Below are 20,385 nucleotides of genomic sequence, written 5' to 3'. Positions count from 1 at the left end.
GCTCATCTTTGTTACTGTCACACAGGTCCTGGTGACCGGAAGGATTCCTGACTCTCCAGAGGTGCATCCAGCTTTCCCACGGTAGGAATTTAAACATGATCTGATTATGCTATCATGACCCTACGTGATTGTGTTCTGAGTTTCCGTAGATTCTTTTTGAAACCTTTTATACTTATTTTATTTCTGGCTGCTCTGGGTCTTTGTCTCTATGGACGGGCTTTCTCTAGTTGTGGTGAGTGGGGGCTGCTCGTTGTGGGGCTTCTCGTGTTGTGGAGCACGGGCGCTAGGCCACGCGGGCTTCAGCAGCTGTGGCCCACAGGCTTAGTTGCCCCACGGATTGTGGGTCTTCCTGGACCAGGGATCGAATCTGTGTCCCTTGCATCAGCAGGTGGATTCTTAACCACTGGACCACCAGGGAAGCCCTTCTTAGATTCTCCGTCTGTTTGGCATCCATTTATCACAGCACCAAACTAAAGCTCAAAGTTGTTTACACTTTGCTGTGATCCAGAGCCCACACTGAACCACTTCCTAGTCTAATCCTCACACACCGAGCCAGTATTTCCACGGCCCTAAATCACCCCAGGGCCAGTGACCAAACAGGTAGGGACCACCTCTATAGCCAAAGCCCAGCTACACTATTCAAACTAGCCGCTCCTCCTCTGTTTCTTCTGCCGGGTCCTGCCTTTTCTGTGGAAGCCCCATCCAAGGCTCTGGCGGTGAGGCTCTCCCCTCACTCCCCTCTGCCCCTGCCTCATTCTTCCCTGAGTGGCCCTGCATGGTGTGGCATGCCCCATCCCTCCAGCAACTTCAGGCAATGAAATCTTCTGTCAATGGCATCACTGTTTCCACATCATCACGTGGTTACCTTCATGAACTGAAATCCCGTGAGTACAGCTGAGACTGGTCAGCCCTTGGGGACTTTGCAGTTGCTGTTTCCTCTGCCAGGAGCCCTCATCCCCTTGTATCCACATGGTTCCTTTGTCACTGCAGTGAAGTATCTGCTCTGACATCACCATATCCAAGCAAGGCTTCCCTGAGCACCCATCGAACTAGCCTGCCAACCCCTCCCAACTCTAGATGTCTGTCCTTTTGTTGAGCTTTATTTCTCTGAATAGCTCTCATCACCACCTGACTCAGATGTGTTTATTTTGTATGTTCCCTCACTCTGCACTGCCCAGAACCACACTCCCACTACAGAAAGGCACAGATTCTTGTTAACAGCAACATTTCCACCACTTAGAACAATGCCTGGCACACACAGTGGGTGTAAACTCTTTCCTAAAGGATGAACTTTTTATTTTTTCCAGAGCACCCGGCCTGTTAATGAGTACATGAACGGCCAAAATCCCCTTCAAATTTATAACTCTCTTTGGACCTGGTGATCCGCTGAGAAGCCAGATCTCTGGATCAATAAGACATGAATTTCTAAAAGGGAGTATAAGTGGTTCAGAATCATATCAATGGGTAATCCCAGGATAAAAATCCTAGACAAGCAGATTTGTGGAATCAAACCTGGGGATTAGGACAAGTAAGCAATTACTTTGCCGGAATTATCCAGCCCTCTGCCTTTTCTCTGAAAATGTGCCTGGCCTTGGGTGTTGGGCTCTGTGACTCTGAGGAGGTGAGGGAAATACTTTCCTTTATCATATAGGAATAGCATCATGCCCTCACAGGAGGCCAAAGCAGGGTCTAGAAGCAACTTAGCAAGGGTTGGCCTGACACCCCTTAGTGTGTGCTGGGTGCCTCCTTACAGATGGAGCCCTGATCACTGCAAAAGCAGCTCAGCAGCTGTACAACCCAGCTCAACCCTAGTTCACACCTGATATTGGCAACCTTTTCTCCCAATGAGCACAAACACTGCAAACACATCTCAGAGGGCACTTTTAATGATATATCTCAAAAAGATCTTTATGCCATATCACAGGGGGCTTCTCAGATGGTGCAGTGGTTAGTAACCCACCTGCCAGTGCAGGATGCAAGGGACAGGAGTTTGATCCCTGGGTCAGGAAGATCCCCTGGAGTAGGAAATGGCATCCCACTCCAGTATTCTTGCCAGAATTATTCTACAGACAGAGGGGCTTGGTGGGCTACAGTCCGTGGGGTCACAAAGAGTCAGACACTACTCAGTGACTGGGCATGCACGCCATATCACAGGTTGCTTATAATGACGTATCTCAGAAAGATGTTTATGCCATGTAGATAAAGAAAAAAAGTCTAGCAACAATGGTGATGAAAACTACAGAGGCTTAAAAGGAGGGAGGGAAGGGAGAAGAAAGGAAGAAGGAGGGGGGAGGGATGTGGAGAGGGCAGGAGGAAGCAAGGAACTTCCCTTCTGAAAGACAGGAGAACCCACTTTCCTCTGTCCCATCGCCTCAGTGGAAAAAATCCCCCAAATAATTTTGAGGCAGGCTGATTTGGAGGCTGATCCGCTTATTGACCTTATGATGATTCCTTAATCTAACCCAGATGCTGTCATTTAGAACTAAAATTAGGTCACCGTTTCTCTTTAGTTGCGAAGTTGTGTCCGACTCTTTTGTGACCGCATGGACGGTAGCCAGCCTGACTCCTCTGTCCCTTGGGATTTCTCAGGCAGGGATACTGGATTAGGTTGCCATTTCCTTCTCCAGAGTTTAAAGACACTCTGAGATTATTGGAATGAAGACAGTTAGAGAAAGGAGAAGTCAGAGAATAAGAATCTGTGAGTCTCTCATCCTCTCAGGGGACAGAGCTCTGGCAGGCAGGCCAGCTGGCATCTGCATGGATTCAGGTAAAGTTCTGTTGTGCCATGGCCACCGCACGCTATTTACATATCGTCTGTGGCTGCTCTGTAACCCTCGAGTTGACTGGTTGCAGCAGAGATGGTCTGCAAAGCTGAAAACACTGAATACGTGACCCTTTATAGAAAAGTTTGCTGAACTTCAGTGGCTATTAAAGGAGCAGAGTGACTTACCAGGCTGTCGTGGTCTGACTGATATATTTCTGAGAGCTCTGTAACATCCTTCACTTTGAGTTCCTCTTTATCAAGCAATCTTGTGAATATTATTAGACTTCCGGAGTATGTTTTCCTATTAAAGATTAATTCTTGAAGCAGATTTGCTACAAGAATTCCCAAACATCCTGAAAAGTGAAAATGAAAGTGAGGTTGCTCAGTCATGTCCTTGGCGACCCCATGGACTGTAGCCTACCAGGCTCCTCCGTCCATGGAATTTTCCAGGCAAGAGTACTAGAGTTGCCATGGCTTTCTCCAGGGGATCTTCCCAACCCAGGGATCGAACCCAGGTCTGCTGCATCGCAGGCAGATGGTTTACCACCTGAACCACCAGGAAGGCCCCCAAGTGTCCTGGACAGCTGTTATTTCTAACTGAAAACTGCTGAACTGGCCTTCTGCCACGGTCTCTCAGAGACTCACATGGTAAGCCGGTTTGCAGGCGGTCTAGCAACCCTAACCCTATTAGGTTCAGATCCGCCAGGGGGAAGACCGAACTCTGGACCTGAGCTGGCTTGGAGTGCAAGCCCCATGCTCTGACCTCACTCACACAGCAGTCACACTCACACCCCTTAGGGTACCAGGGAAGAGTTTGTGCCAGTAAGGGGCTTGGTATTTGTGAATTTTGATTTAGGCCTCTTATCCTTTCATTTTTTCTGTATTGAAGTCATACGTGGATACAATCCTAAAAATCAAATAGAAAAACAGGATTAAAACAGAAATGACAATCACCTCCCCAAGGTCCTCCTGATCTTCAATTCCCACTACCCAGAACCACCATTTTCAAATCTTCTCATTGTATTTCTTCATATTTGCCTTCATAATTCTAAATAACATGCTAAATCATGCTCTTTGCAGGACAGTCATATCAAGGAAATAACAAGATCTCCTCCCTTTCTCCCCCTCTTTTTAACAATCCCTCAGTTATCCTTCTCCATGACCTGCACTGATTTGTCTCTGGGCTGCTGCACAGCTGTAACCCTGCAGCTTCCCTTCAGCATTGTTTGGGGGCTTCCTGCAGTCTGTGTTTGAGATCCCCATCTCCTAGACCCTGAAGAAACTAGCTGCTGCTAAGCTGCTAAGTCACGTCAGTCATGTTCGACTCTGTGCGACCCCATAGACGGCAGCCTACCAGGCTTCTCCGTCCCTGGGATTCTCCAGGCAAGAACACTGGAGTGGGTTGCCATTTCCTTCTCCAATGCATGAAAGTGAAAAGTGAAAGTGAAGTCGCTCAGTCGTGTCCGACTCTGTGCGACCCCATGGACTGCAGCCCACCAGGCTCCTCCGTCCGTGGGATTTTCCAGGCAGGAGTACTGGAGTGGGGTGCCATTGCCTTCTCTGAAAACTGTCTTCTGTAGCTCCAGTTTGCTATTACCCTGAGTGTAGAGCCCTGTGTGGCCCTGGCCTGTTCTCCTTTGGACCTAAAAGTAACAGAGTTCTGCCTTTCAGCTGTCTGAGGGTCATTGTGTTGTGTCATGCCATCAAAAGAATCTTTAAACTTATAAAACAACCCATCTATAGGCTGTCTATAAGAAACCTACTTACAACATAAACACAAATAGGTTAAAAGTAAATAACAAAGGTAGGCCATACAATTACTAACCATGAGAAAGCTGGAGTGGCTGTATTGGATCATATTCAAATAAAATAATGTCCTTCGAACAAAGAATATTATCACAGACAAAAAGATATTTCAGAGTGATAAAGGGAACAATTTGTCAAGAAAACATAACAATTCCAAGTGTGTAGGCCCACAATAACATAGCTTCCAAACACAGGAAACAAAAACTTTTGGAACTTCAAGGAGTAGACAAAGTTAAAATTATTGTTGAAGAGTTTAATACTTCTTTCTCAATAATGAACAGATGAAGTAGAAAATGAATCAGCATATAGACAGGTTTGTAATACTCTCAGCTGATTTGACCTCGTTGACATTTATGGCACATTCCACCCAACAGTAGAATACACATTCTTTTCAAATGAACATAGAATATTCAAGTAGTACATATTCTGGGCATTAAAACAAGTCTCACTGAATTTAAAAGGATCAAGATGACACAAAGCATATTCTCCGCTCAGTAGAATTAAACTTAAAATCAGTAACAGAAGGATATGTGACCGCAAAACCTAAATACTTGAAAATCAGGCAGCATATTTCTAAATAAGATGTCAAAGAAGAAATCACAAGAGAACCTGGAAATATTTTGAACAGAATGAAAATGAAAGCCCATACATCAACACGTGTGGGACACACACGTTGTAGCAGTACATTAAGGGGAATCTGTAGTATTAAATTTTCTGAGGAAAAAGAAAGGTCTAAAATCAGTGCTCTACATTTCTACCTTAAGAAACTGAAAAAAGAAGGGCACGTTAAACCCAAAATAAGCAGAAGAAAGGAAATAAGTTGAGAAATCAATGAAATAAACAGGAAATGGGCAACGAATAGAGAAAATCAGAACTTAAAGTTGGTTCTTTGAAAAGATCAGGAATGAAGCACTTAAAAGAAGATATTGACTGGTAGGTTCATTGGTGATTCTCAATCTTGGCTGTGCATTAAAATCACCCAGGGAAAACTTAAAATAAGCCCCAATCCTGGGCTGCACTTCTGACCCATCACATTAGATCTCTGGGAACCTAGATATCAGTATGGATTAGAGTTTCCAAGTGATTCCAGTATGCAGCCCAGTTTGAGAGCCACTGCTGAGAGGTCTGTCACTCTCCAGCCTGATGACCCGAGGCTACCTCTCCATTCCTCTAGGCTTCTGGGTTTTGTAAAATAGAGGCTTGGAACAGAGCTTTTCTGGATATTTCTAGCTCTACCATCACTAAACCTATACCAAGGCTGCTGCTGCTGCTAAGTTGCTTTAGTCGTGTCCGACTCTGCATGACACCATAGACGGCAGCCCACCAGGCTCCCCCGTCCCTGGGATTCTCCAGGCAAGAACACTGGAGTGGGTTGCCATGTCCTTCTCCAATTCAGGAAAGTGAAAAGTGAAAGTGACGTCACTCGGTCGTGTCTGACTCCTAGCAACCCCATGGACTGCAGCCTACCAGGCTTCTCCATCCATGGGATTTTCCAGGCAAGAGTACTGGAGTGAGTTGCCATTGCCTTCTCCAATACCAAGGCTACTGAAAGTATATATCCCCAGAGGAATGTAGAAATATAATTTGAGAAATGACGCGGAAAGGATGGTGGTGGGTTAGTCACTAAGCTGTGTCTGACTCATGTTACCCCATAGACACAGACAGTAGCCTACCAGGTCAATGGCATTTCCCAGGCAAGAATACAGGAGTGGATTGCCATTTCCTTCTCCAGGGGATCTTCCCCGACCCAGGGATCGAACCTGGGTCTCCAGCATTTCAGGTGAATTCTTTACCAATTCTTCCCACCAGGGAAGCCCAGATGGGCCACCCTCTATGTCAGCCACCTGGTTCACGGGTTGCATCCTAAGGATGGTGATCACTTTTGATGTTTCAAGGCTTATGTAGAGTTGGTGTAAATATTGGCTCCCTCTTCTCAGGTATCCCAGCCAAGGGCTGGAAAGTATGCTTTGTGCCCTGATGCCAGCTTCTGATCCCTGGCAATGATGGCCCGTGGGTGGGTTTATTTAAACCCTCAAACAAAACATAATGACTGTATTTGGACTTGGGGTTATTTTGAGGTTCTGGGAACTCCTTCCTCTGACAGTGAAGGCAAATTCTGGAGCTAGAGGAAGTAAAGAGCTGCCTAGGCTGATCGTGTGAAGCTGCATATTCGAATTGCAATCTACTGGGTTCAATTGGTTGCAACACACTGAGAAAGTGCTATATGAAATGGGCCATTTGCAGGTGTTATTTTGAACTGTCTCCAAAAAAAATATGGTAAGGTCCTGACTCCCAGTTCTTCTGTATGTGATCTTATGGGGAAATAGGGTCTCTGCAGATGCGATTAGTTAAGAGTAGGTCATTACTGGAGTAAGGTGGGTCCTTAATCCAATACGACTGATGTTCTTATAAGAAAACAGTGAAAAAATAAGAGAACACTACATGGAAACAGGCAGAGTTGGACGTATGAAGTTGGAAACCACGTTATAAAAACCAATACAAAGGGGTTGTATGCCTGTGCAGAGAGCCAGGTGAAAATTGCCCTTGGCCATCACAGGCTCTCTTTTAATGAAAAAGGCATCAAAGAAATGCTTTAGCCTTTTGAATGTAATTGACTGTTCATCAGTATTTAAATCCTCAAGACAGGCCAGTCAGTGAAATTGAACATTTCATACTTTTCTAGGTGAATCCCTGCCATCAATTCATCTATGTTTAAAATATTGAAGTTTGCTTCTTGGGCCTTGTTGGCAATCTGTTGACAAAGTTATTTACCATGTGTCAAGAAGTATGCTAAGTGCTAGGGGTACGGAGATCAAAGGGGAACACTATGGACCCTGGTTCTTCCCTCATAGAGTTCACTCTTGTGAGAAACACAGGGGTGAAATGCAATATTTTTTATGAATAAAAAACTAAAAGAGTGCGAGCATGGAAAGAAAAACCACAGACAAGTTCAGAGTGCCATGTCAGCATGTAATGGGAAATCTGACTGGTGGTGGTATGCTGGTAAATGTTAACACTTGCTCTCCAAAAAACCACACACGGTTTGTAGCCTTTGGCCAAATACTCCCACCGTGATGGATTTCAAGCCTATCCCTGTCACCAGGGAAAAGGTGGGACGGGATGCACAATAGCAGACCATTACATTCTATTTCTATGTAGAGAATGCCTCAAGAGGGTAATAGTAAATGTAATGTGAAATTAGGATATCAAGAGTTCCAAGTGTTTATTGCATTGATTTTTAATATAATTTATCTAATTGTGTTTACATAATTCAATTTTTAATCATGGCTGTTTAATATCCAGCTTCCAAAACTCCATCTCTCACAAGTGGGAACACGCTTGGAGCCAGGGGTTTAAGGAAGGCTTTCCTGAGGAGGTGACACGGAACCTGAAAGATGAACTGGAATTAGCAAAATTAGCCGTATAGAATGGGTGCGGACACCCTCCCCAGGCAGGAGCATTAGCGTTAGGACTAAAGAGGGCCTGGCATACTTGAGAAACGACAGCAAAGAAAGTGAGGGAAAATGTGGAAAAGTGAGGTTAAAGAGAAAGACAGGGACCTAATTATGCAGAACCCTGTAGCCCATGGAGAGGATTTTGGACTTTATCCTGATCACAGTGGGAAACTATTGAAGGTTTAAGCAGGAAAGTGACAATCAGATTTTAGTATTTAAAATATTATTCTTCTCTGAAAGTGAAAGTTGTGTCAGTCGTGTCTGACTGTTTGCGACCCCATGGACTGTAGTCCATGGAATTCTCCAGACCAGAATACTGGAGTGGGTAGCCTTTCCCTTCTCCAGGGGATCTTTCCAACCCAGGGATTGAACCCAGGTCTCCCGCATTACAGGTGGATTCTTTACCAGCTGAGCCATGCATGAGGTAAAGGATTTAAAAGTGGATAAAAGACAAGAAAAGCACAAGCAACAAAAGAAAAGCATAAATAAATTAGTCTTCATCAAAATTAACAACTTTTGTAGATCAAAGGAGGCTACTAAGAGAGTAAAAAGACAACCCACAGAATGGAGAAAATACTCAACAGTCATCTTAGTGGTAAAGAATCTGCCTGCAATGCAGGAGACTGGGGTTCCATCCCTGGGTGGATAAGATCCCTTGGTGGAGGAAATGGCAATGCAGTCCTATATTCTTGCCTGGAGAATCCATGGATGGAGGAGTCTGGTGGACTACAGTCCATGGGCAAACAAAAGAGTCAGACAGGACTTAGTGACTGAACAGCAACATAGATCTGATAAGGGCCTGCTATCTAGAATATATAAAGGACTCTCACAGCTCAACAGCAAGAAACCAAACAGGCCAAGAGAAAATGGGAAATAACTTGAATAGACATTTCCCCAAAGAAGATACACAAATGGCCACAAGACATGACAAGATGCTGAGTGCCATTCATCACTAGGGAACTATAAATCGAAGCTGAAGGGAGACGCCACTTCACAATCCTTAGGATGGCTATACTTAAAACAAAATAGAAAAGAACGTGTGTGACGAAGATGTGGAGTAATTGGAACCCTCCAATTTCTGGTGGGAATGTAAAATTGTGCAGCAACTTTAGAAAAATTTTGGCAGTACCCCAGTAAGCTAAACATAGATTACCATATGACCCAGCAAATCCACTCAGCAATACATATCCTCCCCCAAATTGAAAACAGATGTTATAACGCGCACTTGTACAAAGTGTTCATAGCAATACTATTCACGATAGTCAAACGTAGAAACAATCCAAACGTCCCTCAACGAATGAATGGTTAAACAAAATGCGGCATATGCACACACTTGAATTTATTTGGCCATGAAAGGGAACACATACTGATGTGTGCTGCAACACATATGGGCCTTGAAAACATCACGCTGAGTGAGAGAAGCCAGATGCAAAAAGCCACATACTGTATGATTTCATTTATATGAAATATCCGGAATAGACAAATTCATAGGCAGTAGATTAGTGGTTGCCAGGAGCCAAGGGTAGGGGAGAATAAGAACTGTTGCTTAATGAGCCTGGGGTTTCTTTAGGGGTGAGGGTGATGAAAACATGTTTTCATCATGAAACATATGAAAACACTTGGAAACCCCTAAAAATGTAGAACAAAGTAATGATGATGCTTGCACAACTTTGTGCTAAATGCCACCAAACTTACACTTTGGTTAAAACACTAAATTTTATATTGATGTGTGCTTTACCACAATGAGAAATAAATTGGAAGCAAGAACCCTGTTAGAAAACGTTTGGTTAGAAGAATCCCTGGGAGTCCAGGGTTAGGACTCAGGGCTTCCACTGCTGGGGGGCTGGGTTTGATCTCTGGTTGTGGAACTAAGAACCCACAAAAAAAGGGAAATTTTGATTGGTAGAATTAGGGGGACTTGGACATGAGAGGAGTGGGTCAACACGATGTCCTGGTTTTTGATCAGTCTTAACTGCAGGAGTGGTGATGCCATTTAGCAAAATAGGAAATTTCGAAGTGTGAAATGGAAAGATCCTGAATCCCCTTTGGGGCATGTTGAGACTGAAATGCCAGAGATAATCCTAGCAGAATTTCAGGAAGGCAGTTGGCCCCCGGGATGTCTTCCTTCGGCTTGTCCCCTACATCTCCAGCTATCTGTTGCACCTCCAGGTTTCCTATCCATGTGTCAGAAAAGAAGATGTAGAGGAGTGGGTGTTGGAAGATAGGGGAGAAGGCATTCCTCGAAACTCCCAGCTCGTCTCACATTGATCAGAGGAGGGTCACATGGGCACCCTTGCTGCAAGGGGATGTAGAGAGGAATTGTGCTGGGCACGTTGCCTGCCATGCCTTAACAAAACCGTTTAATTCTGTTTTTAAGGAAGAAACTGGAATGGATATCAAGTGGGCAAATATCAGAGTCTACCATACGGTGTAACTAATGTCATGAGCAGTTCCAGCAGGAGTTGGACAGGAAGGCTGGGAAATAAATGGCAACCTGCTCCAGTGTTCTTGCCTGGAGAATCCCAGGGACTGGGGAGCCTGGTGGGCTGCCGTCTATGGGGTTGCACAGAGTCGGCCACGACTGAAGTGACTTAGCAGCAGCAGCAGAGATTCAGTATCCTCTGAACTTGTTGCTGAGGCTCAGTGATTGCCATTCCTTTCATCTTTCCTCAGAGCTCATTTATATCTTTCAAAGCTTAATCATTCTAGTAACTTTTCTGCGAGTCACTGTGACTTTCCAGCATCTCCCGTGAGCCCAGATTTGGTCACCCTTCTGGTAAAGGAAGAAGCGTGAGTAGAAAGCAGCCTCCCTCCCAGCATGTGGAGCCAGGAAGGTTTCTCAGTCTCCCATGGTTTAGAGAAACATTCATGCTCCCCTCATACTTCAGTTAGAATTTTCATTGTTTGGCCTTTGCTCAAGTTAAGTGAAATTGCTCAGTCGTGTCCGACTCTTTGCAACCCCGTGGACTGTAACCTACCAGGCTCTCCGTCCATGGGATTCTCCAAGCAAGAATACTGGAGTGGGTCGCCATTTCCTTCTCCAGGGGATCTTCCGGACCCAGGGATTGAACCTGGGTCTCCTGCCTTGCAGGCAGACGCTTTAACCTCTGAGCCACTAGGGAAGCCCCTCTTTGGCCTTTGCTCAAAGAGGGGAGCATTTAAGGAATGAAACTTTCTGCTCTTCATGAGTAAGCCTAATCTAAAACAAATTTGAAGTTACAAAAAAAAAAAAAAAACAACCCATACCATTTAAAAAACGTCAACCCACACAGCATGACTGAGTTGTTGCACTTCACTTTTAACATGTGAATACCCTTGGAAACCTCGGGACTGAAATGTCTGATGGTATTCCAGCCGTGCGAACTCAGAGGGGCAGTGAAGGGAAGCAGATCCTGGCTCCTGGAAGTGAGTTTACACTTGAGAATTACTGCTGGGGCGAGTGATGTCATTTTCCTTTACTTGCTTCAAGGGACCAGCAAGTTTCGTGTTTGCTCTGAGACTCTAGGAGAAAATATCACCTTTCTTTCCTGTACCACAAGGCTCTGTTGCCTCATTTATAAAACATACAACCGTTCCGTAGGTAATTCCACTTGTAAGCATGAAATTCCACTCTGTGTTATTTTTTTTTTCTCTTTGTTGTTTTAAGGAAATAAAATTTAGAATGTAAAAAATTAAAATGGCAGACTGTGGTATGGCATCCTGGAAAGAGCTCTGCTTTGGGAATGAGAACACTGTGGTTCTTGTCATGGATCTCCTGACAGATCTGGGCAGCCTCCACTTTTCTGGGTTTCTATTTCCCTCATCTGGCAAAAAAAAAAAAAATGGGGGGAGGATTGTTGGAAAGAGTTTAATGGCTAATCCCCAAGGTCTCTTCAAGCTTTAATATGCTGTGATTTTTATTATGTAAGCCAAGGTGTTGGGTAGATATAGTATTAAATTTTTCTTCCAGCTGCAAATATGGGGAAATTACTTATTTTTGATTATTTAGATTTTTTTCATAGTCAATGATTTAGAAATAAACAGCCATTGGTTAAATGGCTTAACAACATCAGGGATAGCATCTTTTTCCAGCCAGTTTTCTAGAGGTATAATTGACATGGAGGAGACTCAGCATAATTTAAATATACAATATGATAAATTTTTACATTTGTATATATCCATGAAACCACAGTTCTCACAATAGTGAACATGTCTGTCACCCTCAAAAGTTTACCCCTTCCTTTGTTTTATCCCTTCTTCCTGTCTGTCTCCACATTCTTCTGTTCTGTTCTATTCAGTCATGTCCAGCTTTTTACGACTCCATGGACTGCAGCACTCCAGGCTTCCCTGTCCATCACCAAATCCCAGAGCATGCTCAAACTCATGTCCATCAAGTTGGTGATGCCATCCAACCATCTCATCCTCTGTTGTCCCCTTCTCCTCCCGCAGCATCAGGGTCTTTTCCAGTGAGTCAACTCTTCTTATCAGATGGCCAAAATATTGGAGCTTCAGCTTCAGCATCAGTCCTTCCAATGAATTATCAGGGTTGATTTCCTTTAGGATGGACTGGTTTGATCTCCTTGCTATCCAGGGGACTGTCAAAAGTCTTCTCCAACACCACAGTTCAAAAGCATCAATTCTGCCGCACTCACCTCTCACATCTGTACATGATCACTGGAAAAACCATAGCTTTGAATAGATGGACCTTTGCTGGCAAAGTCATGTCTCTGCTTTTTAATATGCTATCTAGGTTTGTCATCGCTTTTCTTCCAAGGAGTAAGCATCTTTTAATTTCATGGCTGCAGTCACCATCTGCAGTGATTTCGGAGCCCCCCAAAATAAAGTCTCTCACTCTTTCCACTGTTTCTTCATCTATTTGCTATGAAGTGATGGGACCAGATGTGATGATCTTAGTTTTCTGAATGTTGAGTTTTAAGCCAGCCTTTCACTCTCTTCTTTCGTCTTTATCAAGAGGCTCTTTAATTCTTCTTTGCTTTCTGCCATGAAGGTGATGTCATCTGCATATCTGAGGTTATTGATATTTCTCCCAGCAATCTTGATTTCAGCTTGTGCTTCTTCCAGCCCAGCATTTCTCATAATGTACTCTGCATATAAGTTAAGTAAGCAGGGTGACAATATACAGCCTTGCGGTACTCCTTTCCCGATTTTGAGCCAGCCTGTTGTTCCGTGTCCCCACACTCCTCACGCAACCATTAATCTGCTTTCTGTTACTATAGATTAGTTTGTATTTTCTTGAATTTTATGTAAATAGAATCAACAGTATGGACTCCTTTCCTCTGACTTCTTTCACTCAGCATAATTATTTTAAGGTCCATTCATGTGGAGGAGCCTGGTAGGCTGCAGTCCATGGGGTTGCTAAGAGTCAGACACGACTGAGCAACTTCACTTTCACTTTTCACTTTCATGCATTAGAGAAGGAAATGGCAACCCACTCCAGTGTTCTTGCCTGGAGAATCCCAGGGACGGGGGAGCCTGGTGGGCTGCCATCTATGGGGTCGCACAGAGTCGGATATGACTGAAGCGACTTAGCAGCAGCAGCAGCATGTTGTAGCATCAAGTCAATAGTTGATTCTTTTTATTTCTGGTAGTATTCCATTGTATGGCTGTATCACAGATTGTTTATCCAGTCACTTATTGAAGGGTATTTGGTATGTTGTCAGTTATTTGCTATTACAAACAAGGTTTCTATGAATCTTTGCATAAAAATCTCCCTGTAGACATTTATTTCTTTTTCTCTTTGATAAAATACTTGGAAACAGAGTGGCAGGATCATATGGTAAATAACTGGTTTTTTTTTTTAAGTGAAAGTGAAATTGCTCAGTCATGTCCGACTCTTTGTGATCCCATGGACTGCAGCCTACCAGGCTCCTCCATCCATGGAATTTTCTAGGCAAGAGTACTGAAGTGGAGTGCCATTTCCTTCTTTAGGGGGTCTTCTGTTTCTAACATGGTTCCACCATTTTAACTTCTCACCAGTACAGTATGAGAGTTCCCATTCTTCATCCCTCAGCCAACACTTGGTATGATAGTTAAAAAAAAAAAAAACTTCACCATTCTAATGGGTTTACAGTGGTATCACATTGTGTTTTCACTTTGTATTTCCCTAACATTGTTCCCTTTCTGTTTTTGTTTCCTTGTGTTTTCCTAGTGAAGCATCGTCCAAAATGTTGCCCATTCTTCATTGGGCTTTTGTTTGCTTTTTATCAGGTTTTAAAAGTTCTTTGTGTGTTCTGGAAACAAATCTTTTATAAGATATGTTATTTGCAAATGTTTTCTCCCAGTTTTTGGCTTACCTGTTCATTCTCTTTGTGTTGTTCAAAAAGCAGATGTTTTTTATTTTTAAAAGTATTTATTTATTCATTCTGGCTGTGCCAGTTCTTAGTTGCAGCACTCTGGATCTTAGAGGATCTTTGTTCGGCATGCAAACTCTTATTTGTGGCATTTGGGATCCAGTTCCCTGATTAGGGAATGAACCTTGGCCCCCGTGCATTGGAAGCATGCAGTCTTAGCCACTGAACCAAGAGGGAAGTCCCCAGACGTTTTTTATTTTCATAAGATTCAATTTATAAATTATTTCTTTTATGAATTATGCTTTTACTGTAGTATCTAGAAACCTTTGTGTAACACAAAGTCACCACGAGTTTCTATACTTTCTTCTAGAAGTTTTTTTTTTTTTTTAATGTAGTTTTAGGTTTTACATTTAAGTCTACAATCTATTTTGACTTAATTGTGTGTATAGTATGAGGTAGGGTTCAGGGGTAAAGAATTCGCCTGCAGTGCTGGAGACACAAAAGACGTGGGTTTGATCCCTGGGTTAGGAAGATCCCCTGGAGGAGAAAGTGGCAACCCACTCCAGTAATCTTGCCTAAAGAATCTCATGGACTGTGAAAACTGGTGGGCTATAACCCAAAGGGTTGCGGAGAGTCAGACATGACTGAGCACACACACACAAAGCTGAGACTCCACTTTTTCTTCTTGCATATGGATATTTAGTTATCTGGCGTTATCTTTCTATACTGAACTGCTTTTGGAATTTTGTGAAAAATAAGTTATTGATATAGGTATGGGCTTATTTTTGGTCTCTCCATTCAGTTTCATTCATCTATTTATCTAACTGTGTCATTATCATCCTGTCTCAATTATGGTGGGTTTGTAACATCTTGAAAGTGGATAATTTAATTTCAACAAATTTTTTCAAAGGTGGTTGTCTAGTTTTGGTCTTTTGTACTACAATATGAATTTTAGAATCAGTTTGTCAATTTCTACAAAAAAAGCTTACTAGGATGTTGGTTGAGATTCCTCAACTCTACAGTTTGGGAAGGAATGGCATTGTAGTAATAACTGAGTTTTCAGACCCATAAACACAATTGATCTGTCCATTTATTTGTAACTTATGAATTTTCTTTTAATAATATGTATAGTATATAGATGTTGAACACTTCTGTTAGATTTATCTTTAAATATTTTAAATATTTTGTGCTATAGTAATTGGTATTGTTTTTTGCACTTTCAATATTTGATTGTCCATTGTTAGTATATAGAATTAAAATTGATTTTTATAGATTATGCATGTATCTTGCAACTTTGCCAAACTCACCTTTTTATTTTAGTAGCTTTCTTATAGATTACACAGTTTTCTGTGTATATATGTAAATAGCTTTATTTCTTTCTTTCCAAGCTGAATGCTTTTTCTTTCTTTTTTTTGTTTTTTTTTTTTTCATAAAAACAAATGCTTTTATTGTTTATTTGCCTGATTGCACTGCCATCAATGGCAGTGTTGAATAGAACTGTTGAGAGAGGTCATCTTTGTCCTGTTTCTGATCTTAGGAAGACACTAGTCAGTCTTCCATCAAGTATGATGTTAGCTGTACATTTTTGTAAATGTCTTTTATCAGGGTAAGGAAAATTCCTTTTATTCCTAGTTTGCAGATAATTTATATAAAGAATGGATGCTGAGTTTTTAAAAAATGTTTTCTTCATTTATTGAGATGATCACATAAAGTTGCTTGGTTTTTAGTTTGTTTATTTGGTGAATTACATTGACAGTCTTCAAATGTTAAACCAATGTTGCATTTCTAATGTCTGTTTAAAATTTTTGCATACATATTCATGGGGTATATTACACTGTAGTTTTCTTTTCTTGTAATGTCTTTATCTGGTTTTAATCTCAGGGTTATGTGGCCATATAAACGGAATTAGGAAACATTTTCCTCATCTTCAATTTTGGGGGGAGATTTTCTGTGGGGTCAGTTGTGTTAGAGTTATAATAGAGTTCTCTAGGATTAATATTCCTTAAGTGTTTGGTAGAGTTTATGAGCAAAGTCATGTGGACCAAGTTTAACTATAAATTCAATTTCTTTAACAGATACAGAGCTAGTCAGATTATTTCTTTTTATGTGTGTTTTTTGTAGGTCTTTCAAAGGATTTTTCCCTTTCATCTATCATACTTATTGACATAAACTTATTCATAATACTCCACTGTTACCCTTTTAAGATTTGTAGATCTGTGGCAATTTTACTTTTACTATTCCTGACATTGCTAATTTTTGTCTTTCTTTTTTAACTAATAAGGATTGTTAATTACATATATTAATCTTCCCAGAGGACTGGCTTTTGATTTCTTCAATCTTTTTTTTTTTTTTTTTCTGTTTTCTACGTCACTGATTTCTGCACTGAAGTTTATTATTTCCTTTCTTCTGTTTATCTTGGGTCTCACTGGCTCTTTTCTAGTTGTTATTTTTTTTTTCAAGATAGAAGGTTAGATCACTAATTTGAAAGTACTTAAAAATCTTTTTTGCTAAAATAGTGCTATAACTTTCTGCCAAGTGGCATCCCATCAAACTTGATATACTTTTTTTTTTTTTAGTTCCAACTAATTTCTAATTTTCCTTTTTATTTCCTTTATTACAGTTATTTCGAGAAGTGTTTAATTTCCAAATATTTAGGGATTTTTCAGAGATCTTTCTGTTATTAATTTCTAATTTGATTCCATGTGGTCAGGCAACATATCATAATTCACTTGGTTTTTTCCCCTGGCCTTACACATTTTTCTTACATGCTGTGTAAGAAACAATTTGGCTGAAACTCAAGGAAAACTCTCTGCAGATTGCTGGATTTCTGTCTTGGTAGCTCCCTCTACTCCGGTACCCCATCGTGCAAACCTAGCTGCCCTTGTCCCCTCAGATTCTTCCTCTATCTTTTCAACTCAGGAAGGCCACTAGGCTCTGCCTGGGTCCCTCCTTCCTGTTCCACAACCTGGAAACCCTTGTCAAGGCAGAAATCTGGAGCAATCATAGAGCTCATGGTTTTTCCTCTCAGCTTCTTATATATCACTGTTTTTCATTGCCTTGAAATCTGTCACTTCATATATTTTGTCCTCTTTTATGTCCATTTCAGGTAGAAGGGTCAACCTGATCCCTGTTACTCCATCTTAGCCAGATGCAGAGGTTTTGAGGGGAGAGCTAGCTAGCATCTCAAGCTTTTTCTTGAAACGTCTCCCTCTTGCTTGGTCTAATGATTGCAAAATGACTGCTCTATCACTAAGCATTATCTTTACATTTAAGGCAGGATTTAGTGCCAGCCATGCCTGTTCATTTCATTACAAATACAAGTATCTTCCCAGAAGTTCCCTAGCAAACTTACCCTTATATCTCATTGGCCATAATGAGGTCATCTTTATTTGTCAATCTGAGAAAGCAGGAAATGGCACTGTCATGACTGGCTTAAGCTAGGTATGATTTATCAGTAGATGTATTTCCTCCCTGAAAGAGCTGGAGAAGGAAAGAGAGAGAAATATTGGATGTTGGGTAGATACGCAGCAGGTTGTAGCACTGAGGCAACTACCAGTGTCTTCTGCAAAAGGTAAGATCAACATGACTGCCCTGCACATAACCCACAGAGACTTTCCTGACAATTGGCTGCTTTCCAGCCTTTCTATAGCTGATTTTAAAAAAGCTTCTGTGTCCTGGGGATGAGGGGTAACATTCCAGTGCTCTCTGAAGGATACTTCTTACCTTCAAGAGGTCTTTGAAGCTCTAAAATATTAAACCAAGGAGAAATCATCAATTGAATGCTAATTGTTCAAACCTCTGTGTTGAGACTTTCCATTATTTGCTTCTAAATAAGTTAAAATTGCAAGTGCACATACCATCCGAGTGATGCCTACTTCACTAACTTCAAAGGTGACCTTGGAAGATTTCTTACAGCCCATCTGAGGAGACATTGCTTTGTTTATCCTGTAGGTTTGGCTCAGAGGTGATCAGTGAGAAAGAAGACCCAGTTAGTTCATTCCCAGCAGTCATGGCAAGTTCCAGACAAATCGAGGGAGCAGTTCACAAGCCTGCAAGCCTGACTTTTAGAGCAAGGAGACATTTTATTTGGTCAAGGGGGCATCCTTCTGTGGAAATGCTTGGGTTTTCATGTTTGGTCATTGGCAGAGCCTCCGGGCACTTAAGTGTTAACTTCATAGACGTAGAAAAGCAATTATTTTTACACCAACATTTTAAGTCCTAAGATTGACTTATAGGTGTCAGGAAAAAGGGAAAGTAGTCTTACCTTTACCTAGTGAAGACATACTTGATCTGCTTCACAATTGAGTCAGGTAAAGATACTTATTGAGTGAAGACAGGCAAATAGTCTCTCTTCCCTGGATACTCAAACTAATTCCCCGTGGGGCTTAACATTTTTTTGGTTCATGAAACAAATGGATAAGTTTTCAACAGAATTTCCTGCTTTGTCCAGTCTGGCTGAGAAAGATTCTTGAGTCTGTAGCACCCTAAGATTTGAGTGGTTAAGCATGAACTCCACAATTGAGCAGGCTCTGTGGAAGAAAGGCCTGGAAGAGGGTATCTGGCTTGGGAGAAGATTGGAAGAGAGAGGTCTGGTTCAGAGGATAGTACTCAGCTGAAGGAAGGAAACATGGCATCCGAGGAGAATTAATAGGCTGATTCATGTTGATGTATAGCAGAAGCCAGCACATTGTAAAGCAAGTATCCTCCAATTAAAGAAAAAAAAGTCAAATAAAATATAGCATATATGAGGGGGGGGGGAAATAGGCATTCCATTGAATAGTACTTCTTATATTAATTAGTAAGGATTGGCTAAATTATGCTGTAAGGACAGACAAGCCATAAATCTCAAAGGCTTTACACAACAAAAGTTTATTTCTCTCTCATGCCAGGCCCTTTATGAGCCCAGGCATTTCTCTGGGATAGTTGCCCTCTGCACGGGGATTGAGTTGTCCAGGCTGCTTCTATCTTTTGACCTTCATCTCGCGATTGCCTCAGGAGGGCAGGAAGAAGCCTGGAGAGGCACACACAGCACTCCCTGTCTCAGCCTGGAAGTGGCGTGTGCCATTGCAGTGGCCGTCACAACTAGTCACAGGGCCCTCCCCAAGGAACACAAAAGCTGAGAAGTGCAGCCTTCCACAGGCCTGGATTACAGAAGGACTCCGATATTGGTAGATAGGCTGATGTCCACTCTAGTTTGTAGAACTTCTCTTAGGGAACTGTTCTGTGCCAAGGTGTCCCTCAGTTTAGAATTTCTTCCCAGAAGGGGCTTGGGGCAGCTTTGTGGTTGGAAGAGGTGTCAGGGACTTATTTTGAAACTGCATTTATATAGCCAGAAACAGTTATATGGATCTAATATTTATTTGGGGCAACTTTGGAGGATGCTGGTGAGAGCTGTGAGCGAGCAAAATCCCCCAGTCCCACCTCTTTCCCTCTCCTGTGTCTTGGCACTCACAGTGCCCGAGCTGAGGCAGTGAGCATGTACGTACTGGGTACCATTCAATCCCCCTCCAAGGGCAGGTCACCCATGGGCCCTCCTGGGCAGGGAGGCCCGCGGAAGTTGTGCAGGCCACCCACAAGACCCTGGCTCTCACAACAAGGCCCCTCAGTCTGTGCTGCTACCTCCTTTCAACTTCTGTTTCTTCAAACGTCAGTTCCACACATTGCCATCCCAGTAAGTGCAGCTCCTCAGGAAAGGCCACCGGAAAAGGGCAATCAATAGATTAGATGACTGCTGCACCTCTTGGAGCTCATCTCCTGCTAGGAGTGGGTCTGTGCGTGTGTGTCGGAAAGAGCAGGAGAGCGGAGAGGAGCACTTACGTAGTTTTCTCGCAGGAAAAGACGGCTGAGCACTCAGCCCAATCAATGAGCTGGGAGGAGGGCAGACAGGAAGACATGCAGCCGGGTGATTTGTGGCCCCCTCCACCCTGGGAGGCTCTTTTCAGTCCAGGGGCCCGGAACAGCCTCACTGGCCCTCGGGGTGGTGTCTTGGCCGGTTTCTGACCCTGCCAGATTTGGTCACCAGACGTTGCTTTGTCCTCTCCTGGCTCAGTCCGCCTTGCACACAGAACTG

General features: G+C 42.6%; 1 long non-coding RNA gene across 2 annotated transcripts in view; it reads left to right on the top strand.

The window, feature by feature from the left end:
• LOC129620829 (uncharacterized) overlaps window positions 1-20,385 on the top strand; it is a 44,338-nt gene that overhangs the window by 6,241 nt on the left and 17,712 nt on the right. The window contains exons 2-3 of one of the 2 annotated variants that reach the window (XR_008698735.1): window positions 26-81; window positions 3,911-4,500. This is a non-coding gene — a long non-coding RNA (uncharacterized LOC129620829). Of the gene's footprint in view, window positions 1-25; window positions 82-3,910; window positions 4,501-20,385 lie in introns of those variants that run through there. The other variant, XR_008698736.1, reaches the window with a different exon arrangement.

Source organism: Bubalus kerabau, chromosome 10 (assembly GCF_029407905.1).
Source record: "Bubalus kerabau isolate K-KA32 ecotype Philippines breed swamp buffalo chromosome 10, PCC_UOA_SB_1v2, whole genome shotgun sequence".
NCBI lineage: Eukaryota > Metazoa > Chordata > Mammalia > Artiodactyla > Bovidae > Bubalus > Bubalus kerabau.
This window is presented reverse-complemented; position numbering and strand designations above follow the sequence as displayed.